The sequence below is a fragment of the Dermacentor albipictus genome, unplaced genomic scaffold (assembly GCF_038994185.2).
Source record: "Dermacentor albipictus isolate Rhodes 1998 colony unplaced genomic scaffold, USDA_Dalb.pri_finalv2 scaffold_16, whole genome shotgun sequence".
Classification (NCBI taxonomy): Eukaryota; Metazoa; Arthropoda; class Arachnida; order Ixodida; family Ixodidae; genus Dermacentor; species Dermacentor albipictus.
Window position 1 is genome coordinate 5,302,138 of NW_027225570.1, and position 23,329 is coordinate 5,325,466.

A 23,329-nucleotide genomic window follows, 5' to 3' on the forward strand; every position below is an offset into this window, starting at 1 on the left:
AATTCACAGAAGAATAAAAATGGGTCGGATCACATACGGCAGACATTGCAAACTCCTGACTTCGAAGCTTACCATTATCATATGGGGCAGAAACTGACATAAGGGGCAGAAACTTGGAGACTGACAAAGAAGCTTGAGAACAAGTTAAGGACTGCGCAAAGAGCGATGGAACGAAGATTGCTAGGCATAACGTTAGGAGACAGAATGAGAGCAGTTTGGATCAGAGAGCAAACGGGTATAGACGATATTCTAATTGACAGCAAGAGGAAAAAATGGAGCTGGGCAGGTCATGTAATGCACCAGTTAGATAACCGTTGGACCATTGGGGTTACAGGATGGGTACCAAGAGAAGGAAAACGCAATCGAGGACGACAAAAGACTAGGTGGAGTGATGAAATTAGGAAATTCGCAGGCACTAGTTGGAATCGGTTGGCACAGGACAGGGGTAATTGGAGATTGCAGGGACAGGCCTTCGTCCTGCAATGGACATATAACAGGCTGATGATGATGATGACAGCTACCCTAATTAATGCGTTAGAATTAATCAATGTTGTCCGCTATATCCTTATTGATTAGGAATCCTACCCTATATTGCTTCTTATCTGGCAGGCCTCTGTAGCAGAGCACATGGCCGTTATTGAGGAATGCATAAGCCTCACCAGTTCTAATCTCACTAAGGCAAATGATATCCCAAAAACTGTCTGATAGTTCCTCAAGGAGTCCTGCTAAGCTAGCCTCGCTCGACAGAGTTCGACAATTAAAGGTTGACGGTCAGTTTCCATTGGCGGCAGCCTGTCTGGACCCAGACATTCTTAGCACCCTCTGCTGCGTTACAGGTCTGACCGCCGCCTTGGTCAGATGCTCTGCAGCTGCTGGGGGCTGAGGGCCACAGGTTTATTGAAGGAATCATTTGGGAGGCAGTGGCCGAACATTGCACCAGGCAGGCCAATGCCTGTTCTGGTGACGGAGTGTCTGTTGAAGCTTAGTGGGCCTTCCTAATTTGGTTGTACCTGGATTAGTATAGCGCCACTCACTCTCGACATCTTTTGCTAGTGTCAGGCATCACTCCAAGCCTGCAGGTGTAGTGATCTGATCTGAACCTTATCTATTTTATCGGACATGATCCAACTTTTATCAACCCTTATCGTTACTTATTAACCTTATCAGAACTGCTTCGATCATATTAAGCCCTTATCGCTCTTTTGCCCCATATCCATCTGCGTTGAACAATTATCAACCGTGATGTGACCTATATAACCCCTCAACACTCCTTATCAACTCATGGGCTGCTTATCTGTCTGTGTTGCGCGACACGAAGCGCAGAAGCCCTCAGGCATATTGGTTGGTGAAGGAACGCTCTAACAGAAGGAACATTACACCAATCACCGAAACGCATTGGGATGGATGGATGGATGGATGGACAAAAATTGTATTTCGAACCAATGTTGTTCGTTCAGCTGTGAGAGGCAACATCGTTTAGTCGACCTGGAGTCACTGCACCCTGGATGTGGTATGTTTGACATTAAATTTTCACAAACACGGAAATTTTCCTGATGTCTCCGACAAGGAGGTTAAGTTATATAACCTTTTTGGTCTGCAATGCTCCAAGTTGGCTCTAGTGTAGTCCTAGAGATGGCTTTTATTCCATCATCACTGGATCTTTCAACAAAGCCTTCATAGAAATTGCTTTTCCCTGGCATTTGTTTTGTACCACCGGTACAACACATTCATACGGTTCAGAAATGTTCACCTTCCGCAAGTGTGGACACTTTAGCCCAGCGGGTAAGACACTCTGCTTCTGAGTACAGGGTCATAGGTTCGAGATACACTACCAAAGTCAAGGCACGTGGTCGCGAAGGTAAGGCTGAAATGTGGTTCCAAACCAATGAACAGCAACATCAGTTATAGCTATGTGATTGAAACACGATTATGCATGAAGGATGGAAAAAATTAGGAGAGAGCATTATGTCACGCAGTTAGCCTTGGCATGCGAGCACCCCGTGCGCCAGTTGCTTTGCTCAGTGACGGCCCAATATGTGACCTCTTGCGTCGATATCACAGAGCACGAATCGAAATTTGCCAACATGGAGGAACACTTTCCTTCCTCCATGCTAATGGGTATCGAAAAAAATAAACAGGAGTAGAAAAACCTACTGTGCGCTCTGACGTATACTCCGTGCTCTGACGTTTTCACCATGCGTTGGGACAACACTCTTGGCTGCAATCACGTTGTGCGGTGGTCCCTCCTAGCTTTTTCCTTGCTCCATATGACTAAATCTTATAAGGCGAAATACTAGTTGATGAAAATTATGCATTGAATATGTCGCCAATGGAAACATTTGAAAAAGTCATTAGAAAAAATGTCATTCGAATTAGAGAAATGTTAAATCGTAGTCTGTTTTCTTCCATCCACAAATAATTATGAGTATGAAACTGCAGGTTTTCTGAAGTTGCTCGTGGCAATGGGTATCGAGATATGCCTAGATTGTACAGTATAACTATATTTAACACTGTAATGTCATCGAAACTCTAATTTGCATAGCCATAGAAGGTAATAGAAATATATTAGTCACCATAATCATCATCAGCCTATTTTATGTCCTATGCAGGACAAAGCCTTTCCCTGCTATCTCCAAATCCCCTGTTCTGCGCCAATCGATTCCAGCTTGCACCTGCAAATTTCCTCGTTTCATCACCTCGCCTAGTTTCTGCCATCCTTGATTGTGCTCCCCTTCTCTTGGCACCCATTCTGTAACTCTAATGGTCCACCGGTTATCTATCCTATGCATTACATGGCCTGTCCAGCTACATTTTCTTCTCTTAATGTCAACTAGAATATCGGCTATACCCATTTGCTCTCCGATCCCAAACTGCTCTTTCCCTCTCTCAACGTTACATCTAACATTCTTCGTTCCATCGCTCTTTGTGTGGTCCTTAACTTGTCCTTGAGCTTCTTTCTCAACCTCCAAGTTTCTGTCCCATAGGTTAAGCACGGCTAGAATGCACTGATTGTACACTTTTCTTTTCAATGATGATGGTAGGCTTCTAGTCAGAGTTTGATCAGCAATATTATTTTTTAACTGCCTTTTCACTAAACATGTTTTAGCTAAATCTCCAGTACCAGAGAGAGAGAGAGACTACAGGTGGCATGCGTGCTGTGTTAGCAAAAACTTAAGTGTAGCTTTTGTGAATTATTTAAATTTAATGTAGATTTTATCTTAACACCGAAATAATAGATGTGTGTTGATACTAAGGACACATGCATATTGTGCTTAGTTCAAAATCTGGGTGAACCCATTAATCTGAATTCATGCAATATTCTGAAGGCTCACCACAAGTGCGATGTGTGCCATTATAGAACGAGGGCTATAAATACAGATAGATGTGTGTATTCAGATTCGATTTTGATGCAATCTGGGTGAACCCATTAATCTGAATTCATCCAATATTCTGAAGGCTCACCACAAGTGCGATGTGTGCCATTATAGAATGAGGGCTATAAATACAGATAAATGTGTGTATTCAGATTCGATTGTGATGCAATGTTGTGGTGAATATTCTCTCTTAATCATGCATCATTTGTACTGTTGTGTGCTCTGTACATGCGATGTGAGTTGGCGCAACCAGCGAGAAGAGTACATGCGAGAAGATTTGGCGCAGCAAGCCTCGAATGGCAAATGTAAATTTTTTTTCTGCCAAGAAGTTGGCCCCGCAAAATGTAGATAACGCCATAAGCCACCATTGTAGTCCGTCTAGACTTCAATGGCAGCTTCACTACTATGCGCACATATACTTTAGCACTACTGCCCATATTTTACAGTGCAGCTTTTAGGCACCTGTTCCTGTGCTTTGCATCGTCCCTAGGCATAACTGAGCACAGCAAAGGATTAAAGAGTGGACATGAAGCACGGTGGGAGATGGCGATAGTGAAGAACGCAAGGAGAAAAGTGGTAGAGGAGGGTATGGTGAAAACATCGGAAGAAAAGCACAGTGCCATGCTACTCGTGCTCTGTGGCGAGGAATGCTACAAGATGGCGCCAGAGTAGCACACCATTGTTTGTTCACCGATTGGACATGGCGAGCATGTCAACCAATACTATATATGGAAATAAAGTGCTGCATGAGCAGAAACCTGTCTGCCGCAGCTGCTGTGGATTGTGCCCATGCGTCACCCACGTGTTGCCTTTTGCGATCTCCCGATTAGCGAGGCAGTTGCATTGCAGTTCGCTCCGTTTGCAATGTGCCACACTAGACAGATTCTTTGCACCAGCCAGTATATCGCAAAATGAAAACGCGTATAGAGCTGTGCTCAATTTTTGCATTAGGAAGTACCATATTCGGTCTATTTTTTAGTATTTGCTTTCGAGTTTACGTTTTGTTTTATAAAGTGATTTATAGCGATTCGTCTTACGTGACAAACGGACGGACTTTCCGTTGGTTAGGTATAGAAATGCTTACGCCTTCAAAAAATCATGAGCCATTACACTTTGCAAAGGTGGATGATCAGTGAAGCTCTGTAGCAAATGACAAAGAGGTGACACAGAATTTTGAACAAAGGTACGAGCACATTTATTGTCTTGATTGGTGGTCATTGTGACAAAAGGCATTTATTTTTATACATTCGCACTCATTCGTTATATACATCGGTGTCCTCATTTTGTGATATATTGAGGCGAAGAATTTGAGACCGAAATCACCGCACCAAGTGGCAGTGAGCCAGTGCCATCAGCACCTTCGCAGATGGAGGGGCGCAGTGTGGGATCGCTGGCATGATGAGCAGCAACGGTGGTCATGGTGGCTGAGAGCGTGCAGACGCAGCTTCGTTTCACATGCTTCGTTTTGGAGGGATGCAGCGTTGCTTGCGGAAAGCGCCCGTGAGCCACAGGTTTTAGCGGCCTTCAAGAGCTGTGCCTTGCTCCACATTTCCATGTTTCGGCACGCTTGAGCTGTGGGTTTTATTGGTGTATTAGATTGGTGCTCCACTTTCATGCTAGCAAACCTTAAAAAAATAACACTGTGTATGGAACTGTGAATACAACTTTTTTTATTCACATTTATATCTCTTGGCTCTTTATAGGAGACAGCTTAAAGGTCTTGCTTAGTACACACACACAGAATTAGCCACATGGAAGCAAATTAATTGGTTGGTTCGTATTTCCCCGATCTTGGCTTGAGCACGTGCATGTCTGTCAATGGCTCTTGTTTTCGAATACCGCAAGGCATTTGGGTGCCATCTTGGCGACTTGGATGCAAGAGGCCTATGGATGGCTTTCAAAGAAGCTCGTGTCCCTTTTCGCCTCTAGGCATTCAAGTAGAAAGATGACAGCCCTTGTAGAGCTCGGGGTACTTCACCTATTAATTGAACAAACATGACCAAACAAAACTACGAACGTGCTAGCTCAGAGTTGCAAAGAAAAAAAAAAAGCCTACATGCGCTGTGAACAAAACGTATGGGCTGCTGTTTCATCGTTGTCCGTCTGGGCTCATGTGTGGTCACCATCGGGGAAAAAAAGAGGCAAGAACAGCACATGGGGACAATTTGGCTCCAAAGAATGGAACTCGAAAAGGACAGATGGAAACAAGTGGCAATTCTGAGGCACCAGCGGACATAGCCGATTTGAGTGACGTCGACATTTACTTTATGGAAGTATGCGTCACTTGCGAAGACGGGTACCTTCGGCTTCAGTCTATTATTCATTCCCAAAGAACTGTCCTCTTAGTTGCAATAATCTTAGCATCCCAAACAAGTGGACACCATGCAACTTGTGTGAGGAACAGCTCGTTGAAAACTGCGCGAGACATCGCAAACTGGCAGCGGACGTCGTCTGCTAAAAATGTCTGCTAGAACAGTCTGCTTGAGTGGGCGAGTTACCCAGTTCCCTGCGCTGCCCATGCTTTAGCCACGCACCTGCCACGTGACCTTGACGTCACTGCTCAAGGTGCTCAGCCATTGGTTGCTGGTCTCTCGCTTGCTCCCAAATTTTTCCAAATGTTGCGATTGTGATCGCAGCGGCGCGCACCGCTCGGAAAACTGGTATTGGGAAAGGAGGCTTGCTCACACGACAGGCGCCGCAAGGTTTCTGGCCCAAATTCGCTTGCATGTGAAACAGGCTGAAATGAACGCGTGGGCAGTAGCACGATCGTACGGTTACGACAAGGGGTGCCAACGAGCCAGCTGTGGAAGGCGACGAACACATGAGCAGTGGTACAGTGTACTGGAAGGGGGTACTGTGTTCGGGGCATCACGTGCCATGCATTGTCGTGAGGCCGAAAGTGTGGAAAGGTTCGGCACTTGCATGCCAACCCATGCGACAGCAGTGCTGCTGCCAACATCAGTTGCATAAGGTTTCCCATCGCTCATTCTTGGTGTTTTCAGTTGTGCTGGTTGTGCACTGCCAGCGTGTACATCCAACTTTGAGTTGCGATTTTTTTTTTAGTTTATGTAGTTCAAACAATGTGTTCGTTAAAAATAAAAGCTCGCTTTTACTTGAAGTGTTCCAGTTTTAATTATACACAGCGGTCGCCGCCGCAATATAAATACCTGAATGCAATATAAAGTATTGAATTACTTTTAATTATTCAACTTTGAACTAACTCATGCAAGTGAAGCTTATAATGACTAATAAATTAATTAACAATAAATTAACAGATTCTACTGCAAATAAATACCAATTAATTGATTAGCTGACTAATCGGTTCATTACACATTAATTAAACCAACTGAAGTGTGCTGTCTTGCTTAACTTATATTATCTAAATAAATGAATAATTAGGTAAGTAATCATTTTGCTATTAATTACTTTTGAGATCTCCAATAGTGTGTTGATTATGGCAGCTTTAGAAAGCAAGTAGCCAGTCTCTTTATAGAATGTCCATGTATTGTTTGAGCGATATCTGCATAGGAAGAAGGTTTTCATTTATAAATTTTTTTTCATGTGTGACGTAATTCTTTTGAAAGTGAATTATTCATTATAAATTACAGGTTATAAAGAAGAAGAATATACAGAAGGAGGTCCCACAGTCAAAGACTGTATCGGGACCTCCTGTTATTTATAAATATGCGTTCTCTAAAGCAACAAGAAGAACTACATTAAAATAATATATAAGAAAATATGGAAGAAAGTAAGTACTGGAGAATGCAAAACAAGATTAGGAGTTACGATAAATCTAACGAAGGAAATGATACAGTTGCAAGGAGCAAATGCAGCAAAACTAAATGAGCTAAACGAAATTGACAGTAACGGACAGAAAATTTTACACAAACATGCAATACAAAAAAAAATTTCAATATATACGTGACCATAAATGCAACAATAGAACCCAAAAAGACCTTCGAAATATACATGACCATTAATAAAACAGAAAGGTATCAGAACAACGGAATATTTGAAGTAATAAGGGTGAGAAAAAATAAACAGAAAGAAAAAGATAAAAAGATTATGTTAAATATTTGCTGTTCGAAGAAAATTCTTCAGATGTTTTTTAAATATGGACGTTGAACGCGAAGTTTTGATGCAAAGTGGTATGGAATTCCAAAATGAGAAAGCTGAAAAATGAACTGTTTGCCACAGTTGGTGCGCACCTGAGGTAAAACGAGATTATTGTGTAAAGCAAATCTAGTGACATTAGCGTTTATCAGGCATGTTTTAGGAATTATAGATGCAGGAACTTGATTATTCAATGTCTTAAAAATAAATATACCCAAATTATACAACACAGTTTCTTTGACAGACAGAATGTTATTAGAGTGTAGCAATGGGAGAGGGCTAATATTATAGGGACTAGAGGTGACTATACTAATTGCTTGGTTTTGTAAAGTTTGAAGTGAACTGAGGTGAGTATTATATGTATTTCCCCAACATTTAACGAGTAGTTAATGTGTGAGTGTACAAAAGCGTAATATAGCGAGACAAGTGTAGAACGGTTGAAGAATTGGCGGGCTCTAATCAGTAACCAAATGCCGTAAGCAACTTTCTTTTTAATATTCGAGACATGATAATGAAACTTGAGGTTAGAGTCTAGTTCTACCCTTAAGAATAACAAATGAGTGCTAGAAGGGACTAAATGGGAACCAAGATTCAGCAATGGAACTGAACAAGATGGTTTCTGGGGCAATTAAATACAATAAACTTGGTTTTCGAGGGATTAATAACAATTATTATTTATACACCAGTTTGTAACTTTAGCTAAGTCATTATTGAGTTTAGTAACCAAGGATGAAAGATTTTTATCGTAGTTAATAATCGTTGTGTCGTCGGCGTGCAATACACAGTGTGAGGATGTTAGACAGCCGGGCAGATCGTTAATGTAAATTAAAAATAATGAAGGTATGAGAATAGAACCGTGTGTTACCCCTAGGTTAGTAACCTTAGCTTCAGAAAAAAATTTAAACTATGTTATGTCTATCCTGGTGATAGGTTCGTAGCAACATTGGTGATGACCCAGTTATGCCTATAGCTTCCAACTTTAAAAACAACATGTGATGGTTAATATTGTCAGAAGCTTTCGTAAGATCAATAAAAACTGAACCGGCAAAATACCCTTTATCAATAGCTTCCTTTAGGCGATCCGTTAGGGAGATAAGAGCAAGGTCGGTTGAATAACCAGGATAAAAACCATACTGAGAATTGGAAAGAATATTAAATTTAAACAGGTAATTGGTTAATCGAGTAACAGTCAACTTTTCAATCACTTTACTGAAGAATTGCAGTATACATATTGGGCGGTAATTTGTTAGTATTTTCGATTTCTGTTGATTTGTTAGACTTGTTGATTTTCTGCAGCCTAACGATGTATAAGCAGCAATTGTGATATTGACGGACAACTGTTGTATAACACTTGAGTTCGTACAGACAAATTTTATGTGACGAGCTGGCTCACTCACCTTTTCAATGTTTAGCCTTTCTTAGACCCCCCCCCCCCCTCACGCAATACCCCCACCTCAAAGCATGTGAGGACCTTGAATAAGAAAAATTAATCTACAAACATTCACAAGCGCAACTGGTGCAATGAGTCTTCGTTGTAGAGCATGTCTGAGGAAACGCTTCCACACAGCCCATGAGAGCACTGCATGAGCCCGGCCCGACCCACAGGCTGGGCTTGGGTCGGATAAGCTATCTCTATTGGGGGCCTGGCACGGGCTCAGGCCAAGGAGCTTTGGGCTCGGGTCAGGCCTTGGTCAGGCCCGCAGTAGGCCCAGGTCTCCATCATGCCCGCAACAGGCCAGGTATGCTATTGGTGACTTTTGAAAACTACGTACTATTGATAGAGAAAGCTTTATTCCATCAGTGTTAGATGGGGTGATCAGGCGTGGTTTCTTCAGGCAAGGCCGATGACCATCAACCGATATTTGATGGCGACCTCTTCAGCTCGTTCTATGGCCTGGAGTTAGGTGTCCAGGCTAGAACTGCGCAGAAATGCCTCCCATGCTTCAGGTGAGGCCATCAGGTTAGGAGGAGGCTTGTCCTCCTTGCAGTCCCATATTATGCAATTCAGTGTTGCTGGTTCCCCACAGCATCTACAGAGTGGGCTCAGCTTGTGGACAGCGACACACAGCATGTGCTACTGCCATAGAAAAGCACGCTGACTACTTCCTCCCTTCCGCTCGTGTGCGCTCACTTTGCCCCTCCCCACGCCCCCGCTATCTTTTGATCCCGTGACCTCCAATATGGGCATGCTGGAGGACGGTGCAACCATTTGGCAAATGTAGCACAGGCTTTCATATCACATGTTAGCACACGAGTATAATGGGTTGAATACATCATCTTTCTTTCTATTTTACCAATTCATTTATCAGCAACAATGCCAGACCAAGTCCTGACACAGTCAGAACTATATCTAGAAAATGTCCTGTGTCGCCGATGGTATCTTCACAATTTCCAAGAATTGGACCATGCTTTGCTTACACTCAAGGACTGACGGGCCGAGCCGGGCTGGGCCCAACTCTTTTGGTCCTGGGCTGGGTATGCAGGTCAGGTCTGAAACTACTGAGTCCGGCTCGGGCGGGCCGCCGCATAGTGCTTTCAGGCTCAGGCCAGGCTTTAGTGTCTTGACATGGATGGCGCAGGATAAAAAAAGGTTGATATTCTTTTCTGTGACATGACGGCACAAATGAACCACAACACTGCTTCGTCTCCTCGGACCTTGCTGCGTGTTTTGTCAACTTGTCTGATAGTGTGTTGATTTGTCTTCTCTCCTTGTATGGTGCGGTGTACGTCTTTAGAAAAGTCAATGCACCTTTGGCGTCAAATGTTTATGACATTAAACCCATGTAGTTTCAGCATTGAAAATCTAAAGCACGACTTACGAAATGTCAATGCACCTTTCGCATCAAAAGTCTATGAGAACTTTATACCCATTAAGTTTCAGAATTGAAATCCAAACGCCCCCTAGATTCAGCGGCCTCCGCAAGATGCCGCAACAAGCCCAGTCGCCATCCAAAGGCCTTTGAAACTTCATGCTCTGATGGAGCTCCTTGCGTTACGCTATGTGACTCCGGGTGCATGGGTGTTGCTGCGAAATCCAGCCAGATTTCACAACGTTCGTGCTAAAATGTCATTTCGAGCATGAAAGGACTATCTAGACAAAATCGAGCATGACTTCCAGTGCCGGGGGTTGTTTCAGTCGGCGGCGCATGACAGCGCAAGAATTTTTTTTTTTTTTTTTGGGGGGGGGGGGGGGGGCTGAAGCCCCATAAGCCCCATCCTGACTATGCCCCTGCTGCCTGAGGCAAGGCAAAGCAACATCTTCATTTTGTTGCAGATACTGTGCATAGTGAAAGAAAAAAACCGCTCCAAGTGTTCTGCAACACATTTTGGTTGCATACAAACTTTCATCCCATATGTAAGCTATAGACCTCAGACTCCACCCAGGCGGCACTGCAGAAAAACCCGTCGCCAGCACCCCCATCGCAGCATTGGCGCGAACTGAGTAGTGCAAGAAGAGCTGTCCGGCAAGCGAAGGTACATAGGCCACAATGGACCCTCCTCTTTCGGATGTGTTGAGGCACGGTTTCCTCATAATCAAGGACCTGGAAAGCTTCTACCCATCCACGCTTCGGAAAGGGAGGAAGCTCAGCAGGGCGAAGTACGTGTACAATATTAAGGAAGTCTCCGGTGTTATTTCGGTGTGCTGCAACTTGCAAGTACAGAGAGCATCAGGCTTGTTTATAAGCATATCAGCATAAAAATCTAAGCATTTCAAATTGGGCAGCAAACAGCGTGTAAACATAGTGAAAGTAAGGTTCCTACAGTGCCAGCACACTGCATATTTCTGCCTCGCAGGAGCTCTACAGTATCACTCAGTACCTTTTAACTTTTCGCAGACGCTTCAAGCAACACATGCGCACAAATGAATGTAAATAAACGCAACTTTTTTTACACATGTGCGTTACTTCGCAATTACTCACCCTGTGCTCCTACAGCAACTTTATTATTCACATTTGAAAAACGCAGTCGAGCAGGCTCACCACATTGCGGAACGTGCTTGTTGTATCGGCGCAGGACATATTGGCCTCTAGTTCCACCATTGGAAAAGCTGGCGCCACCGTCGGCATGACGTGCTATTAGGGATCATGTGGAGATAGCGGGCGCATCGGCTGCTTCGGGAGCGCCAAAGCGAGCTGAAAATAAGAGTTTAAATTCCCTTGTACGCTGCGGTCCTCATTTAGTGGCGAGATTTTCCCGCTTCGAGTGTCTCCTCTACAACGCTGGAAAGCACTACAATAGGTAGTGGCTGCCTTTGAAGGCGCGCAACATGGTAGGCTACTGCTCGGTGCCGCAGTGCCGGACGTACGCAACGGAGCCCGGTGTCAGCCTTATTCACACGTAGCCGCAGGACAAGAAGCTGCGTGAAACTTGGCTAGCGAAACATAAAACCGGCAAACAGTAATCGCTACAACTCGAGTATGCAGCAAGCACAGATGCGAAAAAGATTTCTGCTACGGCGCCGGGTCTGCGATCTTCAGAAAACGCGCACTGAGACGCTCGCCCGAGTCCGCTGCCCGACTAATGTCATGACGTTTTGGTCTATGAACTTGTCGATGCTATAGATACTGGCAAGTTCACTGGAGTGGAAAAGGAGCGGTAGGAAGCACATTAGAAAAAGCATGGCATATGGTCATGTTTGTGTTATGAATTCTGTGCACTGGATTAGAAAAAAGAAGCAGCGGGAAATCGCACGCTGAAAACACCAATAAACATACAGTGAGACACAACTCGAGAAATAATATTGAAACGTCCAAGAATTTAGAAGAAAAAGAAAGAGTGAATCGTCGCAACCGCACATCACAGTCCCCGTAGACGTCGGAAGTTTCTACAATGAAATTATTTTTGAACAGCTCTCATAGCGCCCACACAACAATGGTTGCTTGTGTCAAATGCTCATATTCTGCGGCCTAAAGCTCATGGCACGGTGCGAAAGCCCGCACGCGACGAAAACGAAACAGTGCGCGGACAAGCATGCAGACGCGCAGTCGGTCACTGCGAATCTGTGCGACTGCTGCATTGAGGCTTCATTCTATTACGCTCTATTTAGTTATACAAACACTATAAAAACATATTTCACATAGTTTGCTCTCAGCTTTTACCCACCTTTCACGCAAGAAAGCCGGTTCGGAAGTCCCCGTCGCGGCGACCGCGCGCAGTGGCGTTCACTGCAAGTATTCGGTAAAGAGATAGCGTCTGTAAACGAGCCTGTGATTTCAGTTTGGCCAAGATTATTATTTAGACAGTAAAAAACTTCTCTCGTTTCGAAAGTACTTACAGAAATGTCCGGGAGAGCTCGCGCGTGGTGTTTTCAGTGAGCGCTGACAGCAAAACCTATGAGGAGCGCGCCACGTGATCCCTTATACTACGCCAGCGAGGCGCTTCCGATAGATGGCGACTCCATAACTCCTCGGCGCTAATAAAATACCGAAACTAGAAATGAACTCGCAATACAACGATGCTCTAGAAGAGGATTTTTAATTCATAAACGAACCAAATGCTTGGTTGAACTGACCTGTCAAATATCTCCGTTCTACTTGTTGAGTCAAGCAGAGGCGGACGTCTAACTGTTAACAGGTGGAAATATCGACGGCACATACGCAAGGTGGTTCACAAGGTTGTTTTTTCTGTTGCCAACGAAGTGGCGGCTCCAGATCCTTTAGTTTTGCTTAGTTGCCACGGCCCTATATCAGGGCTAGGCACGTACACAATTACAGGAGAACAACATTATCGCACATTCTCATGCGAGTCGCTGTGTTGTGGGGAATACAAGTAATTCCAATACCCAACACGTTGAACGGCCCGTATCCAGCGCTCTCGCTTTTCTCCTTCATACGATTGTGCTGGAAATCAGTAAAACTTAACGTTGTTATTCAGTCACGTTCATGGCAATTTACAACACAACAGTAGCATCGCTTGCGGCGTTTCTTCGTAGCGCGCGGAGCTATCGAGGTAGTCGTTTCCGCAATCAGTCCGACGAGTGAGCCAGCAAGCGCTTTATGGCAGTTCGGCGATGCATTCGAGTAGCAGAGAAATTCAGAGCTCTCCGTCTGGGTGTTAAATGTGCAAAACACTGCAATATGGACCAAAATCTAGTTAAATCATTGTTTCGCAGTCGTTAACTGCATAGGCAACTTAGCAAGGGAGTCGGGCTTGGCACTACTTAATTACTGCCTCTTCGCACCGGCAGGTGGCGCTAGGTGTCTTGCAAAACTCCAGAGTCTGACGTCCATAGCACTCGCAGCAGAAAAAAGTGCATCGCACTGTCGGAGAACAGTGCCCGCAACAAAAGAAACCGACTGATATCACAGCACGAGGCTTATGCCGCAACATTGCGATCCTAGATGGGGCTGGGACAGTGCATGCATTATGCTCCTGGTCTGGTAACTCTGTGCACCTAGAAAACAGTGCCAATGCATTCGCTATATTTGACGGGGTTTCGCCTGTCAGATTTTGTAGACAGTCTGGCAAATTGACCCCAAAGTCTGGCAGAGTTTCTACTAGAGTGTACTAGAATGCGGTTGAGCGGGATGAGCGGCTGCGACGGTGCACGCTTTGCAGTGAGGCACACAACAACAAAAAATACTGTGGTGGTGCTGCTATCGAAGTGGACTGGGCCGAATCAAGGTCGCGCCGTTGGGAAATGCTGGCACTACTTCTCGGACGGGTCATTCGTACTACTTCGCATACTGGTATATGCATTCAGACCACTCAAATTATGTTTATAATTGCATATGACATATATTTATGCCTTCAGAATAGATGCCTTTCTTTCTCTTCTTTATTTCATTTTATTTTTACAGCGAAACTTATTTTAAAAATTTTTAAATTATGGGGTTTTACGTGCCAAAGCCACTTTCTGATTATGAAGCATGCTGTAGTGGGGGCCTCCGGAAATTTTGACCACCTGGGGTTCTTTAACGTGCACCTAAATCTAAGAACACGGGTGCTTTCGCATTTCGCCCCTATCGAAATGCAGCCACCGTGGCCGGGATTTGATCCAGTGACCTCGTGCTCAGCAGCCTAACACTATAGCCACTGAGCAACCATGGCGGGTTACAGCGAAGCTGTATACCTCTACTGCCCAAGGAAATTTTTGTTGTAAGCAAAAAAACTCCCCGTACATGGGTCAATCCCGAAGATAGTGCAATGCCGGGCCGACCCGCGCTGGAGGTGAAGCAGGCGTTAAGCACTCCCCATACATGGGCTGATCCCGAAGATAGTGCAATGCCTGCCCGACCCGCAGTGGAGGTGAAGCAGGTGCTCAGAGATTTATTAGCAACGGGCGCGAACGGGTAGCTGTCACAAGCGTTCGGCGAAAGACAGCAACCACGAGCTCATGCCGGTAGCGATGGTGCTGTGGCGCAGGCGGCTACTCTTCTTCGTTACAATCGCCCTCCGCAGAAAAAGGCGCCATCCTGGCGGCTTAAGGCGAAGAGACTACTATTGGGTTGTAGTACGGCTTAATGCGAGAGACGTGGACAAGTTCGCGGCCGCGATGGTGTAGGTCTGTCGATGGCGTGAGGGGCTCTACGATGTAATTGACGGAGCACGTTCGCTCGAGAACACGGTAGGGTCCTAGGTACATTGCGACAAGTTTTGAGGAGAGGCCGGGTGTAGTAGTGGGTACCCGAAGCCATACGAGAGAGCCAGGGAAAAAAGTTGGTGCAGAACGGCCGGCACGTTGACGGGATTGCTGCTGCCACTGGTCCTCGGTGGAAAAGGAATGGGCAAGCTGGCGGCATTCCTCGGCATGACGAGCAGCTTCAGATAGCGGAGTACTTTCGGACGTGTCAGGTGTATATGACAGAATGGTATCGAGAGTAGTAGAAGGTTCTCGTCCGTATAGGAGAAAGTAAGGGGAAAAACCAGTAGTTGCTTGGGTCGCAGTATTGTACGCATACGTCACGAAAGGGAGAACTTGGTCCCAGTTTGAATGATCAGAGGCGATGTACATGGAGAGCATATCGCCAAGAGCACGGTTGAAGCGCTCGGTCATGCCGTTAGTTTGCGGATGGTACGCTGTACTGGTGCGGTGAACGATTCGGCATTCGTCGAGTAGTGCCTTCAAAGCATCGGAAAGAAAGGCACGGCCTCTATCGCTCAGAAGTTCGCGTGGGGCACCGTGGCGAAGTACGAAATGTCGTAACAGAAACGATGCAACGTCGCGGGCGGTGGCAGTCCGCAGAGCAGCTGTGTCAGCATAGCGGGTCAAGTGATCCACTGCAACAATAATCCAGCGGTTGCCTGCTGGAGTGGAGGGTAGCGGTCCGTAGATGTCTATACCAACACGATCAAAGGGCCGACGAGGGCAAGGAAGGGGTTGTGACGGGTAGACTTGTCTGTGAGGTAATTTTCGGCGTTGGCACTGAGCACAGGAGCGAATGAATTTTCTGATGGAGTTATACATGCCACGCCAATCAAATCGGATGCGTAGTTGAGCATAGGTCTTGAAGAGGCCGGCATGTGCGCACTGAGGGTCTGCGTGGAAAGCGTCGCAGATAAGGTCACGGAGATGGCGGGGTATCACGAGAAGCCACTTGCGACCGTCAGAGAGGTAATTACGCCGATAAAGAAGGCCGTCGCGAATGCAGAAGTGGGTAGCCTGGCGGCAAAGAGCGCGAGATGATGAAGAGGTGGATGGATCAGAAAGGATGCTGATGAGAGTACTGATCCAGGGGTCCTTGCGCTGCTCCGACGGCATGTTGCGCAGTGCATGAGATGCAACTGTGGGGCTCAAGGGCGGATAGGCAAGCGCAGTCAGTGGAGAGCGGTGAGCGAGAAAGGGCGTCAGCGCCTGTGTGTTTGCGGCCAGAATGGTAGAGAATGCGGATGTCGTACTCCTGTAGCTTAAGGGCCCAGCGAGCAAGTCAGCCAGATGGGTCCTTAAGGGTAGACAGCCAACAAAGGGCGTGATGGTCAGTGATGACATCGAGAGGGTGACCATACAAATAAGGATGGAATTTTCCAAGAGCCCAAATAATGGCTAAACACTCTTTCTCTGTGACAGAGTAATTAGCCTCGGCCTTTGTCAGAGTTCGGCTCGCGTAGGCAACGACATATTCATCAAAGCCCGCTTTTCGTTGTGCGAGTACGGCGCCAAGTCTGACGCCGCTGGCATCGGTGTGGACCTCTGTGGGCGCTGCAGGATCGAAGTGGCGGAGGATAGGTGGCGAGGTTAGCAGGCGGCGTAATTTCGTGAAGGCGTCATCACAGGCGGGCGACCAAGCGGAAAGTTCTTTGTCGCCACTTAGAAGGGCTGTCAGGGGTGCACTTATGGAAGCGAAATTTCGAATGAAACATCGGAAGTATGAGTATAAACCAAGGAAACTTTGAAGCTCCTTTAACTTCTTTGGTTGCGGAAAGTAGGTGACAGCACGGAGCTTGGCTGGATCCGGAAGGTTGCCGTCGCGTGATACAACATGGCCAAGAATAGTGAGCTTTCGGGCGCCGAAACGACATTTTTTAAAGTTAAGTTGAAGTCCCGCATCAGTAAGGCATTTCAGAACTTGCTCGAGACGGGCGAGATGGGTGCGGAAATCAGTGGAAAAGACAACTACATCATCCAGGTAGCATAAACATAAACATGTGTTCCATGTGAGGCCGCGTAAAATATTATCCATCAATCTCTCAAAAGTGGCTGGAGCGTTGCACAGGCCGAAAGGCATTACGATGAATTCGTACAATCTGTCAGGTGTTACAAATGCTGTTTTAGGTCGATCAGATGGTGCCAAGGGGACTTGCCAGTGTCCAGAACGTAAATCCAGCGAAGAAAAGAACTCGGCTCCCTGAAAACAGTCGAGGGCGTCGTCGATGCACGGTAACGGGTAAACGTCCTTGCGCTTTATCTTGTTCAGATGTCGGTAGTCCACGCAGAATCGCATAGGGCCATCTTTTTTCTTAACGAGGACGACCGGTGATGCCCAGGGACTGTGGAAAGGCTGCACAACGCCACGCTTGAGCATGTCAGCAACCTGGTGGTCAATGACACGACGCTCAGAGGCAGAAACTCGGTAAGGGCGCTGCCGTAAAGGTGCATGACTGCCGGTATCTATCTGGTGAAAAACGGTCGATGTGTGGCCCAAACCGGAAGCATGGCTGTCGAAAGAAGCGCTGAAGCTCTGCAGGAGAGCAATAAGCTGGCTTTGTTCTGAAGAGGACGTGCCATCGTCGATAGAGCAGTGGAAAGCGTTGAGGAGTGACTGATCAACTGCAGAGTCACAAGTAAGTGCGCCAAGGACCGCAGAAGTAGAAACGGCAGGAGTGTCAAAGATGCAAAAGGTGTCGACCGATTGAACAAGGCCTAGGCATTCACCATGAGATAAAGCTAAAGGGCAGGCTGTGGGATTGTCGACGACTATTTTCGTGATGCCATTGCGAAGAGTAAGGAGAGCAAAGGGCAGCGGAGAACATCGGCGGCGAATGAACAGCTCGGAGGGCGTAAAGAGAACAGTGACATCAGAAATAACGGCGCACGACACAGGCACAAGCAGGGAAGAGCGTGGAGGGACGGAATTGTCTTCGGAAACAAACAGTTTAACACTGGAAGGGTCGTTGTCGATAGACTCGACGTCGGGAAGTGCAGAAAGTTAGAGTTCGGCGTGACAACAGTTAAGTACTCCCCATACGTGGGTTGATCCCGAAGATAGTGCACTGCCGGGCCGACCCGTGGCGAAGGTACAGTTCACCATTAAGGAGGGGCCCACATACACAGCTTTGCTGGTCATCCTTCTTTACAGAGTAGAAGGGCATTGAGATTTTTTTTTAATGCCGCTCGGTGATTTAGCGTGCGTTGCGGCCACAGTGTCATCTTTCATTCTATGTTACTGTATGGTTCCCTTTGAAGAACAAATAATTTTCTTGTGCTTCAAGCAGCTTGTGTCACAAATGTGTATTTTTGTGCATCACGTTTGCCAGCAGTAGGACTTGTGAAATGCAGACAGAAAAACATAAGTAAATTCCTGCTTTCCGCTTCTGACAAATAAATCATATCTGCCCAATCCGGTGCACTGTACGCGGATTTACGGGAAATATTCTTATACAAAAAGAAGAAAAAACTGCAGTGCAACATTCCATTTCTGTTTACGTCTTCCTCGCGTAATATAATGCAAAGTAACTGGTACAGGTTCTTTGGTTTGGGTGCACGGTACAGGTTCGGGTGCAGAAAACAGTTTTAGGTAGCTGTTATATATTCTAATCCTTGGCCCGTAAGCCGTAAAATTTTTTGTCCAGTTCATGCTTAACAACAACAAGAAAAGAAGGAAAGGGTGCAGTAGCCTAATTAGTGGCTACATAGTGGATATAGTGTTGAGCTGCTAAACTTGGTCACAGGTTCAAATCATGTCGTGCAATTCGATGGGAACGAAATGGAAAGACATTGGTGTACTTCTGTTTAGGTGCACATTAAAGAACCCTAGGTGGCGAGAATGGAACAGGGTGCTTTATAATCATATCGCCAGATGTAAAACACCAAAGTTTAATTAACCCTTTAAGGGTCAATGGCGTAAATATACGGCACTGCAAACAAGTCCAAAAATGGTTGATGTCGTATATTTACGCCACCGTCTGTACGTTTAAAAATTGTGGCGATTTCCGAACTTCTTTCTTTTTTGTTATGTGCTGCCACCATGTGGCAATACAGTGGCACCATGTGGCAATACAGGGAATTTTTTCGCGTGCCTCTGTGTCTCAGTTTTCATTGCATGGTTTGTTTTAGAGCTAGTTTGCTCCCGCATGTCTATATACTACCGCTCGCGCATTGGCGTGGGCGCGGGTGGGTGGCGGTTTGGGTTTTGTTCCGCGGGTGGTTTCAGCTTCTTGCGCTTACAAAACTATCTCGTTACTAATCGCTCAAAGGGCGACCACCTCTATCTTGCTCGTTTAGTGCTTACAGGTGTGTGCATAGGAAGGATGCCACTGTGCATGCGTTTCTGTTGCTTTCTTTTTTTTTTGGGACACTCACGAAAACTGCCTCTGGTTGGCAATAAGATGAAGATTAGCTGTAGTTTGTCACACGTTTTGCTTTTTTAACAGGCACACAGCCACAGTTTTCTTCAGTGTGCGCACCTACGCAGTTCTATTATGCTATGAACGTAAATATTAGTGTAAGAGCAGGAACATTTGGGTCTTGCAAAATGCTCTCGTGTACGCATTTTCAAAGCATTGAACTATGTGTATAACAATGCATCAAATTTTTAATTCTTATAAGTTTATTTCCTTTTCTATTGTTGTTATTCATGAATAAAGAGTACACGTATACCAACTCAAAATAATGTTTTCTCACTTTACGGTTACCCTAGAAAAATTGTGGTAAATTTTTTCGGAATAAGTCCCTAAAAATTGGAATCGGCAAAAAAAAAAAAATTCCCTGGGTGGTCGCATAAGCCAGAAAAAAAAAAAACGACCCTCAAAGGGTTAAGCACTCAAACAAAAGAAAGTATTCTCGAGTCTGATTTCTGAGAAAAACATGTTATGCTTATCTTCTATTTCAAATCTAAATGTAATGCCATTCCCAAAATGTATGTCTGCTCAAGTAAGCAGCTTCTGTATTATAAGCAGCTGCTTTCAGTTACCCAGTGCATTATCATAAGGACAATAATGAAGCAATTAAAGGAACTGCATGCCTCGCATAAACGTAGATATATTTGTAGATCTGCTGTGTTCGTTGAAGAAGTTTGGTACCACATTGGGCACCCAGTTCTAATGGGTTGCAGACATGATGAGACTGTCAAAAAAATGTTTTCCTTCCTTGAATCTAGTTAGCAGATTTACAGGGTGCCACGAAATGGGGCATTTATATCGAATGACAGCTGGGAACTTGTTCAGCTGAACCAATTAGCACCCATGCATTAATTATCTCGCGAACTGGTATGCCTCTGCAAAACAGCCATGACTCTCCAGCAGCACAATAATTTGGAATTAGAGTCTTCACATGCATCGGCCCTTCACCTTCAAGGCTCCAAAGTGCTGTTATGCAATAAATTAGAACGGAAATGGCTATTCGATAATTTTTAATAGTGAATTCTGAAGTCGAATACAATCTGAATAGCAAATATAATTCTATTAGACTATATGTATCTACTTGTTTCCAGGTCCACTTTCTGTTGCTACGCTTCCAGAAGGTGTTCATTATTTGCAGGTTATTTTTTCCGCGATTTCTACCAGCATCTCTCCTCTAGCATTCCTAGAATCGACACCATAGTTGTCAATTGCTTGTTCACCAGCCTGCCTTTTCCCCACTTTTGCATTGAAGTTGCCCATTACTACAGTATAACGAGTTTGCACTTTTCTCATTACTAATTCAACATCTTCATAAAACTGATCTACTTCATCATGACTGGATGTTGGAGCATAGGCTTGTGCTGCCTTTAATCTATACCTATTCTTTTTATTACTACTGCTACCCTCTCATTAATGCCATAGAATTCATCAATAAGCCTCAATAGTTCCAATCTGACTAAGGCCGATGATATCCCTAGCAATGTCTCATAGTTCGTCAAAGAATCCTGCAAAGCTAGCCACACTCGACAGAGTTTGCCTGTTAATGGTTGACAGGGTCAGTTTCCTTGTGATGCATCCTTACTGCCATCAGGTTATGAACCCGAGGATGCTTTTGGTCAAGGCCAAACTGGGAATGTTGGCGACTGGGCGAACCATCGTCAAGACTCCAAAGAAAACCAGACCGTTTTCAGGACAATGTCATGTGACCGAGTTGTGTTCGAAGTGTATACCTCAATTACTCTTGTCCTCTTTTTTTTTACAAGTGGATGATGATGTGTTCTGTAAGTTGGAACCAGCTTATTCTTATTTTGGGTTGCCAACCCTAGCGAGTGCTCTTTGGGCTCTTTAAGTGATATATATAGATTGTTGAATGATTACATTTTTCCTCGTGCTTGTTGACAGGAGCAGTTCAGCATCCGTGTCTGTCTGTGTTCAGCGCCATTTTTCCAGTCGGCGCCGCCTTCGGGATACAACAATAAGCCTCACCAGTTCTTCTAATCTCATTTAGGCCAGCGATATCCCATACAATGCCTGACAGTTCCTCAAAGAGTCCTGCTAGGCTAGCTTCACTAGAGGGGGTTCGGGTGTTAAATGTTGCAAGAGTCAGTCTCCATCAGCGGCATGTCTGGGTTCAGAGATTCTTGGCATGCTTTGCTGCATTACAGGCCTGACCGCCGCCTCCGTCAGGTGCTCCGCAGCTACTAGGGCCAAAGGCCATTGGTTGATCGAATGAGTCATTTGGGAGGGAGGAAACAAAAATGAAATAGATTTCATACTTTCTGCCGATCCAGCATATTGAAGGATGTTGAAGTGTTAGATAACATTATTAAATTGGGAAGTAAAGATCAGCGGCAAATATGTCAGCAACTTTCGGTTTGCAGATGACATTGCCCTGTTCAGCAATGCTGGGGACTAGTTGCAACAAATTATTGAGGACCTTAACAGAGAGAGAATAAGAGTGGGGTTGAAGATTAATATGCAGAAGACAAAGACAATCATGAATAGCCGGGCAAGGGAACAAGAGTTCAGGATCGCCATTCAGCCTCTAGAGTCTGTGAAGGACTATGTTTACCTAGGTCAATTACTCGCAGGTAACCCTGATCATGAGAAGGAAATTTACAGAAGAACAAAAATGGTTTAGAGCACATATGGCAGACATTGTCAGCTCTTAGGTGGAAGCTTACCAGAAAAGGAAGGTGTACAATCAGTGCATTTTACTAGTGCTGACATATGGGGCAGAAATTTGGAGACTGACAAAGAAGCTTGAGAACAAGTTAAGGACCACGCAAGGAGCAATGGAACGAAGAATGCTAGGCATAATGTTAAGAGACAGAAAGAGAACAGTTTGGATCAGAGAGCAAACGGGTATAGCCAATATTCTAATTGACATTGTGAGGAGGTTAGATAACCAGGGAACCATTAGGGTTACAGCATGGATGCCAAGAGAAGGGAAGCACAGTCGAGAATGGCAGAAGACTAGGTGGGGTGATGAAATTAGGAAATTCGCGAATGCTTGTTGGAATCGGTTGGCGCAGGACAGGGGTAATTGGAGATCGCAAGGAGAGGTCGTCTTCCTGCAGTGGGCCTAAAATAGGCTGCTGCTGATATGTTTCTATTTCATTTTGCCTGCTGGCACATTGAAGGAGATCGTCAGATAAGCAACGATGACACATAGGTAAAGACTTCCCTGTCTTCCCGATTCAGTTTGAGTACATAGGCAATATTTTTCGCTATCACTGTCGCTCATATTAATGTCCAATATTTGGCTTGATTTATTTCCTTGGAAAGTCAATTGATTCACCTGGGGCTGGTGCAACATTTTGAAGAAACATGCATTTTCCAGTTGGGAGTTCACTTTTTCAATCAGTGCATTTAGAATATTTGATAATTTTTTTCTTACATTGCCTTAGGAATGATCTTCCTAATGCCATCACTTATGAGAGTAACCAAGAAAATTTCCAGCATCTTCTAATAAAGCATTGTCCAAATTCTACATAACCTAACATTTTATTTTTTATTACCTTTCTCGTGATTAATGTGCTACTATTCCTTATAGTCAAATGTGTCCAGCTTGCTCAGTAACTTTATTGATTATATTTTACTTTGTGAAAGTTGCTTGTTCAGTGACCTCTCGCATTCAAAAGCATTCGGTTTGTCCATTGTACAATGTTCACACCACATTACTGTACGTTAGCACATTTCTTACACTTATTTTTTTTATATGTATTCTAATTATTGCATATTATAATCTTTGAGTGTATTCTCTCCCTTCCCTTACACAATGCCTCTAAGGTATCTTTAAATATATATATATATATTAAAAATTTAGATATATAGGTATATGT

General features: G+C 44.9%; 2 protein-coding genes across 5 annotated transcripts in view; one reads left to right on the forward strand and one right to left on the reverse strand.

The window, feature by feature from the left end:
• The window catches only part of LOC135920498 (uncharacterized), a 166,260-nt gene that overhangs the window by 141,598 nt on the left and 1,333 nt on the right, over positions 1–23,329 (reverse strand). The window contains exon 2 of one of the 2 annotated variants that reach the window (XM_065454770.1): positions 12,591–12,652. The exons of the other annotated variant lie outside the window; for it this stretch is intronic. The gene's annotated coding sequence lies outside the window, so the exon portion shown is untranslated. The remainder of the gene's footprint in view (positions 1–12,590; positions 12,653–23,329) is intronic. 2 annotated transcript variants of the gene reach the window in all.
• The window catches only part of LOC135920499 (methylthioribose-1-phosphate isomerase), a 199,286-nt gene that overhangs the window by 64,461 nt on the left and 111,496 nt on the right, over positions 1–23,329 (forward strand). The window lies entirely within an intron of this gene.